This window comes from Eriocheir sinensis, chromosome 3 (genome assembly GCF_024679095.1).
Source record: "Eriocheir sinensis breed Jianghai 21 chromosome 3, ASM2467909v1, whole genome shotgun sequence".
Lineage (NCBI taxonomy): Eukaryota > Metazoa > Arthropoda > Malacostraca > Decapoda > Varunidae > Eriocheir > Eriocheir sinensis.
The window spans coordinates 23315717-23324421 of record NC_066511.1 but is presented as its reverse complement, the minus strand read 5'-3'; the positions used below and the strand labels follow the sequence as shown (position 1 = coordinate 23324421).

Sequence of the window (8705 nt, the reverse complement as noted above, 5' to 3'; positions counted from 1 at the left end):
CAATTCCATGAAAGCAGTTTCATTAGGGATTAATCCAAGATAAGACGTAATCGGTACATTCTCGTCTGAAAACCTCCCTGCCCCCCAGCTACAGGCTCCGCACTCATCACAAACTCAGTTAGCCATAATTGGGGCGAATAAACGGACTCACTTCTCATTAACCGGTGTAATAATCACTCGCAGGTGAGTTGTAGTCGTAGCGAGAGTCGGCCCTAAATGATGTTGGTTGTTACATTAGTCTCCCTGGAAATTGCTGCCGACACAGACTCATTGCCGCTGCCGCCCGCCTCACTCACCCTCCTTTTTCTTCCTGAATATATGTTGCACGCTCGTCTTACTAACAATTTTGCGTTAATCAGATCGAGACAGCATTACTCATTTCAACCACACTCTTATGCTTAATTCATTGTTGAAATTAGTATGATTTGTTTGAGTGATAGTAAAATAAGTATGTTAACAATATTCAATAGAAATTTACTTTTGCCTATTTTTTCAGCAGACTGAGTGACGATTTTGTAAACTTAAATATTACGAAGAATTCAATGTAACGAAAAGGATACGTAGCTATTCCATGCATATCAAACAAACCACTGAACTATAAACAATTCTGCATCATACAAGAAAAGTGTCATTTATATCTATTTATTGCCACATTTATTTAATCAACTTTTTACGTCTGTATGTGTGTGTGTGTGTGTGTATGTTCGTTCATATACACCTCATAATAACAAGACGAATTTAAGAACCTATTAATGGCGCCTAGCGATAGTCGACCGATACCAAATTAAAAAAAGACACGCAACTCTAGATAACTAGGGCCTTCTGTACCCTGTAATTTGATGTGTAAAGACAAACACTTTTACTTCCAAAATGAAATCTCTCGCGCCCATCCACACCAATGCGCTCAAGATGTATTACGTGGAAGCTTTAGCTGATATATGAAGAGCCCCATTTATCCGCCCAAGGAGAGAGAGAGAGAGAGAGAGAGAGAGAGAGAATGTTTACAGTAGAGGGAACAGCTCAAGGGCAAAAAATAATGAAAACAAAAAAGTCCTCTAACACGAAAAAGCGTGTACAAAGCCAGTGACATCTCAAGTAGGGTTCACTGACAAAGCTTATAAATATATACATCAATGAAGTTGACGTGTAGCTTGTATTGAGAGACTTGATCGAATATCACCAACTCTGGAGAGATTGTTATCGATAAGAAAAGCACAGAAAGAAAATAATAAAAGAAAAGGAATAACCTAATGTCAATTTCTTGTTAATTCTACTATTTTATCGCTATGATTTCTATTATTATTATTATTATTATTATTATTATTATTATTATTATTATTATTATTATTATTACAACCATTATTTATGTACTACTATTATTGTCAGCATTGTCATTCTAACTAAAGACAATTTAGATATACTATTGACAAAGCAAAATGTTTACGGAAAAAAGTCAATCGATCATATAATTCCCGTCCGCTGAGCCGCGGCCGCATCATTACACAAGCGAACAGTTAACCAGATTTTCGAATTGTCGCTATTGCGGCGGTAAAAGTTTAACAGCGTTTCATCACATTTAAACTCTTTTTGGTCTGTCTGTCTGTCTGTCTGTGTCTGTCGGTCGGTCTGTCGGTTGGTCAGTCTCTCTCTCTCTCTCTCTCTCTCTCTCTCTCTCTCGGCCAGATCAGTACAACGTAAAAAGCCGTTCAACGCATCTCCACCGTCACTCTTCCTAAACTCTCCAGCGTCACGGAATACGTAAGCGACCTGTGTACAAAGAGTAGACGCTCAACATTTCTGGCGACGAACTTATTCCTTCGCGGTGATATAGTATTCTGAGCGCGGTGAGCAAGAATCATATGGGATGTGCGACTCGAGAGAAAAAAAAGTCTTCTACCTCGACATGCAGCTAGGGTCACCTTCGCCTTGTTCTCCGCCTAGTGGGTTATGCTCCTCTTGTCTCCTTTCTCTCCTTCAAAACTTCCTTTTTTTTGTCTTTCTTAAAACGCCAGCACCAACGCCTCTTTCCTCACCTCCTTTCTTGCTTCCGATTTATTTAATTTTCGTCTTCCTCCTCATCCTTCCACTTTCCGTTCCACCGCTCCTCCTAATACTTTTCTTCCGTTTTTCCTAGCTATTTTTTTTCAACGAATAATTTAATTCCGTTTTACGCGGCAGGGTGAGGAGCGATAAATCAGTAGCCTCCTGTTAGAGTGAAACCTCTTACTGGAGTGGAGTGGCCTCTGGAAACTGTGGACAACAAAGCGATATAAGAGAGCTCTTTCTTTGCCCTCTCAGGTTCGGTGCTGCACATTTTCTTCGGATGTTGGGTCAGATAATGGAGAGGAAACTGTGATGGAGGAAACCAGGCAGCTTGACCCGTCCCTCATCTGCCGGGAAAGTCATGAATGTGGTTGCTTGTCTGACAGGGAATGCATGCGTGCGCCTCGTCGAGTGTTTTTTGCGACTATTTTTCTCTCTCTCTCTCTCTCTCTCTCTCTCTCTCTCTCTCTCTCTCTCTCTCACACACACACACACACACACACACTTGTTATTGATTTCCGTTCCAGTGAAGCGTTCAGAAAGATTTCATACATAGTGGATGGGTCTATTATTCCAAGCCTAACGAGGGATTAGGCCCGGAAAATAATGTACGTGTGGCGGCGTACTCTGAAAGACAAACTGCTTCGTCTAACTAACCGCACTCCCTCCCACCCACCCCAGACATTAGCTTCATTACCCCCTGGCCGCGTCGCCTCCACCTCACCCACCATGACACCCCCGCCACCCTACGCTAGCCTCCACATCGGCCCACGTGTTACCCGAGACACAGAGACGCTTCACACCTACGTCCCGAGTTGCCACTTTGCCGGAGCGGTAGAGAAAGGAAAGTTTCGTTTAGTCGGCGCAACATCTATGGTTATATGCCGGATAAGAGTCAACAGAAGCAGCGACACCAACGACAACTCACAAACTACCCTGTCACACAAAGTAATCGAAAAGTATGTAAGGGATTCACTAAAAGGCCTGTTAACGCACTAAAAGGCCTGTTAGCGAAGACTTGAAACACACCGATTGATTACTAGAAATAAAAGGTGTTAAAGGAAAAGATGGAGAGAGGGAGGGAGCGATTTATTAACGATCTGCAAATAACTGAACCTTAAAATTGCGTTCCACATTCTGACATATTTACTGTTTTCTGGAGATACTTAACATAGCCAAAGATGGGCTAGTGGACCATTGAAGGGGAACTACATCACCAGTGAAGGGAAGTTAGGTCACTTTTCATTTGAGGTTAACGGCAGTATTCCTGCTTTTCGTAACTGCAATAACAAAGATGAAATCCGTACCGTTGTGAAACGCGTCGCCATCGCAAACTCTGGCATTCCCAGCAGCCTGACGTACCATCGGGAAGCGAAGATTACCAGCTCATCCGCAAAAAGTGTGCTTGTAGTAATAAAACCGTTATCCTTATCTGCTTTAAATATTAGTCCTTCAGAAAGTTTTGGAAAGTTTATCTTTAGTATATTTACATGCACCTAAAACATTAAACGTATAAATATGCTGGTCTTGTGAGCAGTATCAAGAGCGGCATGTTGGTAGCGTCACAACACACCTGATGAGCTCACAGTGTCCGCAGCAGCAGCTTCCGTCGGCAAGGAAAGTTATTGTATATGCTAAAGTTTCTAGTTTTCATGTAACCTGATGTAAACATTAAAACACACGAAGTACAAGCTTACTGTCGTTCATATATACAAATTCACTGATTTTGCAGCTCTGATAAAATGACAAAGGTCTTTTTCATTACAAGCGGCCATGCACGAAGGCACTTATAAGTAAAGCAGAGAGAGGCTTCCGAAAAAAATCTACTTATATTAAACCTTTAACTGAGTACCTGCTTTGTGTGTATCGATCTTGCCTTGGACGAAATTTTCACCAAGGTGTAAGTGCATGGCATCTCATGAACAGGTGTGCCAAGGCAAAACCCGCTGTGGCGCCACGTTCAAAGCGATGGGATGAGGGTCTTACATGGCTACGTTTCAATATAGCTACGTTTAAAAACATGGCCATTAAGAAGAAAAAAATAACTGGTGGTATTCAGAAATGCTTAAAATGAGGATTACTTCAGGCTCCGTGGGCAGAAATTCGTACTCGCTAGAAACATCTGGTAACCAAGCTACGTAGTTCCCCAAGCATGAGCGTCTCGCGACATGTCTTTCGAAAACCACCGCACTTACCTCGCTATGTAGTCCTCAGCACGTGCGCATGAGTAAGAAAAATAATATATATCATAAATGACTTCACATGTGTAGAACATTTCGTGGAAAATTTTCTTCCATTTAAACATTCATGTTTTTTTTCTTTTTTGTTTACAGGGAAGGAAGCAGCTCAAGGGCATAAAAAAGTGAAAAAAAGTCCGCTTAATGTTCCTCCTAAAAAAGATAACAGTAGAGTGGCCACGAGAGAGGTCAATTTCGGGTGGTGTCGTGATACTCTCCGTTAAGCTTAGAATAACAGACCCATCAACTATGTATGAAATCTTTCTGAACGATTCACTGGAACAGAAACCAGTTACAAGTGTGTGTGTGTGTGTGTGTGTGTGTGTGTGTGTGTGTGTGTGTGTGTGTGTGTGTGTGTGATGTTATATGATCTTCGCATGGTCTGGACAGGTGACTGTAAACTTTCATGGTTACAATGATATCAACGACTGTAAATCCGCCCAGACATTCGTATGAACTGGTTCGATTAACAGAGAATAAGTAAGTTATTTGATCAATTTACTACATTAATTAATCAGCAGAGCAGCACGTCCAAACGACGCAGCGATCAAAAACTTGTTGAGCCGACAGGGAAAGGTTTACTGTTTCTGCCATCTGAGATCACCAATATTTATCCGCTTAAAACAAGAAGAAGTAAAGTTTGTTTATCGTTATCCGATTACTTAACAGAGAGAGAGAGAGAGAGAGAGAGAGAGAGAGTGGAGAATGAGTTGGAGGGTTCGCTTTTGTTGAAGCAGCTTCGCCCTCTCGATACCAAACTCGAACTCCTCCTCTCACCCCCTTCTCTCTCTCTCTCTCTCTCTCTCTGAACTACCACAAGCACCACGAAAACTACTATCACTGTCGCTCCCTCTAGCACCGCCAACACGAACGATTCCACCACCACCACCACCATAACCGTCACCAATCGTCATCATCACCTTTCTACTCCTAAATTTTCCCTCCCTCCATTCCTGGCATCCCTGGGTTCACGCCGCCGTCCTGACCATCACCGCCTTCTCAATGTCAATCCGTCCTTTCCTGCTCTTTGCTCCCATGAGGCGCCTGATACTATGCCAGACACTGCAGGTCCACCCAGCGTTACCAAATTATCGTACTTAGCCACTCAGCACATCAGATTTCCCGGTTTCTGACTCATAAATATCGTAAACAAACACCAATAAGTAACGCTTTTAACGATAACTTTAACTGAAATCTCGCTATCTGTATGGGTACGAGAGTTTGGGGCACTGGAACTGATAAATGCGATGTTTTGAGTACGATAATATGGTAACGCTGGCTCCACCCCACCAGAGGTATATTATGATTTATGTCACCTTGATGAATGATGACCTGCCGCTGGTGATTACGATGGTGTTGGCGTAAACAGTCCTCCAGCACTTATCATTATAATCACTCACCCCCTGTTGACTAACGATTGCCAGCCGAAGGTCATCAGACAATCGTGGAGGCGTCGATAGTCTTAAATCTATCGCCATTATTGCACCGTTGTCAGATTGTCGTACTCAGAGCATAGTATTTACCGGTTTCTGACGCCTAACTATTGCCAAGAAACATCAGGAATTAACTATTTTAACGATAATTATAAGTGAATCTCCTTATTGGGGTCCACGTGACAGGTTTTGGGTCGGAAGTCGGTAAATATAAGAGGCTGAGTAAGACAATCTGGCAACTTTACATGATTATTGTGCATCGGTGAGGGACAGACAAACCGCTACGCCAGATTAGACTAGATTATTACTTGCACTAACGTAGTCGTCAGCCAGGAACGAATACCCAGTTACCCCATAAGGATGAAGTACAAGGCATTTGTCCATTTATCTCACTAATAATTCATCTTCTGATAGTCACAAAATAGCCTTGCAAAATCATCACCCAACAATAACCCACAACAACTCACACCGCCACACACGCCTACAACACAGTGTTTCCCCACCAAGCCTACCCATCTCTCTCAGGCCGACACATCCAGCACAGGGTATCACTTTGCTCTGAAGTAACAAGACCCTTCCTCTCTCCCTACCTCCTCCGTGGTCCCTATACGACCTCTCCACAAACAAGGCGTCTACCCTCACCTCTTGGTCGCCGCAGACGCTGGAGCACAGAAAAAAAGGGTTAAAAGTATACTGACGAAGGCCTGACTCGCTTTGATGTTCCTGTCGTTCTCTCTGAATTCGGATAGAGAGAGAGAGAGGAGGTGGTCATGCGGCCTTAGCCTCCAATCTGCTGCCCAATCACACTCCTCGCCTGCCTTCCTGCGTCGTGCATCAGCCAATCAAGGATAAATCTAGATACCATGCCGGCGAGTACGTTTGCGCAGTGCCTATGTTATTTTTGTCACTAAGAATGTGCATTTGATTAGTCACTTATTATTTTCCTTCCCTTTTCTTTCGCCTTTGTTACTTATGGAGGGTAAGTAATAAAATCGAATATGTGTACGTACTTTCGGTGGAGGTAACTTGCACTCCATCTTCCTCCCTTCCTCCCTCCCCTCCCGTATACATGAGACAGCAGGCAACCCTCTTTTCCCTCCCTCCTCACCCTTCCCAGCACCTCCACCTCATTGCTTTCCTCCTTTGCTGCTTTAGGCTTCCTCCACCAAGTGTCTCCATTAAACTACCATTTAGGGGAAGCACTTACACACACAAGGAAATATATGGGGACTTTTCACATGGGTAAAAGTAGACCAAAATATACAAGAGGCATACAGTCAGTCAACACGATAGCAATTCGGGAAGTTAAAACACACACACACACACACACACACACACACACACACAGACACACACAACGCTATTTGCACATCCAGTTAAAGAATCTAATTTAATTCTTGTAAACTGCTCCTCTTGTGCGGGAGGTTAGAGAGAGCTGCAGATCGCGGTGCTTGTAACGCCGATCCGAACCCATTGACTAATCATCAGTTCCTGAGCCCCGCCGATTGCCGCTTTGTTCTCGGGGGATCCCGGGTTTTTCCACTCCTCGCCTTACCTATTCATCTCGCCACACAAGCTTCTGTTGGTGCTGTATTGATAGTTTTGTGCTTTGTGTGTGTGTGTGTGTGTGTGTGTGTGTGTATGTGTGTGTGTGTCTCTCTCTCTCTCTCTCTCTCTCTCTCTCTCTCTCTCTCTCTCTCTCTCTCTCTCTCTCTCAACCAGGTATACCAGCTCACCTTGATTCATCACCGTCAGTACATACCTGAACACAGGGATTACTCGAACCCTCTCTTCCAGTTTTAATTGAAGGGGCGAAGTGAGGGGGAAGGGAGAGCAAGGCCGCACATCATAAAGAAAAACGGAGGGGAATTAGGCAAATGTTACGTTGGGTACAGTTGGCCCATTGTTGATTAATGGAACAGAAAGAATTTTATGGCGCAACCAAGATAATGAGCAGAGCGGCTTAACACTATAAATGAAGTAACATGTTGCTGGCGAAGGCTCATTATTAACTAAATCATTTATTATATACCCCAAAGGGAATATTTTTTTCAATTTTCTTTGTAGCTAGAAAGGGAAAATTATATATATACCCCAAAGGGAATTTTTTTTTTCTTTGTAGCTAGCAAGGGAAAATTATATATATACCCCAAAGGGAATATTTTTTTTTTTCTTTGTAGCTAGCAAGGGAAAATTATATTAAGTAATAGTAATGAAAGAAAACGGGACTCCCTCTTGATGTACAATTACACGGCGTATCACAGCAGGGAAAACTTTGCGTGCCGAAACTCGTGTAATTCTACAAACAGAAACTAACGCAATAACATCGCCAAACATTAATTAAATCATAAAATAACCCAAAAATAGGAGGCACACCGACTCTCACAATCGCAGGGAAGGTAAACAGAATTATGAAAAAGCAAAAACTAGAACAAAAGGGAGAAAAGTAAAGTAGAGGAGGAGGAGAAAAAATGAGGGCATGAGGAGGAGAAAGAGTAAGAGGGGGAGAGAGAGGAAATCCGATAAACGTTCTGCGGGCCTGCCAGGATTGAGAGAGAGAGAGAGAGAGAGAGAGAGAGAGAGAGAGAGAGAGAGAGAGAGAGAGAGAGAGAGAGAGAGAGAGAGAGAGAGAGAGAGAGAGAGAGAGAGAGAAGGGGGGCAGCCTCCACGCCATCTTTTGACACAGCTTCGAGAAAGAGGAAGGGAAGGGAGGGAAGGCATAGAAGGGATGAAAAATAAATGAAAAAAAAGGAACAATGGAATAGAAGGGAAGGGAACATAACAGATTTGACGGGAAGGGAAGGGAAGGGAAGGGAAGGGAAGGAAAGGGAAGGGAAGAGAACACAACAGATTTGACGGGGAAGGGAAGGGAAGGGAAGGGAAGGGAAGAGAAGATAACACAACAGATTTGACGGGAAAAATAGGGAAGGGAAGGAAAGGGAAGGGAAGGGAAAGGGAGGGGAGGGGAGGGAAGGGAAGGGAAGGGAAGGGA

General features: G+C 43.3%; 1 long non-coding RNA gene across 1 annotated transcript in view; it reads right to left on the bottom strand.

Annotated features, from left to right (window-relative positions):
- Window positions 1-6481, bottom strand: part of LOC127006933 (uncharacterized) — a 72408-nt gene extending 65927 nt beyond the window's left edge. The window contains exon 1 of the long non-coding RNA XR_007759920.1: window positions 6356-6481. This is a non-coding gene — a long non-coding RNA (uncharacterized LOC127006933). The remainder of the gene's footprint in view (window positions 1-6355) is intronic.
- Window positions 6482-8705: the final 2224 nt, after the last annotated feature.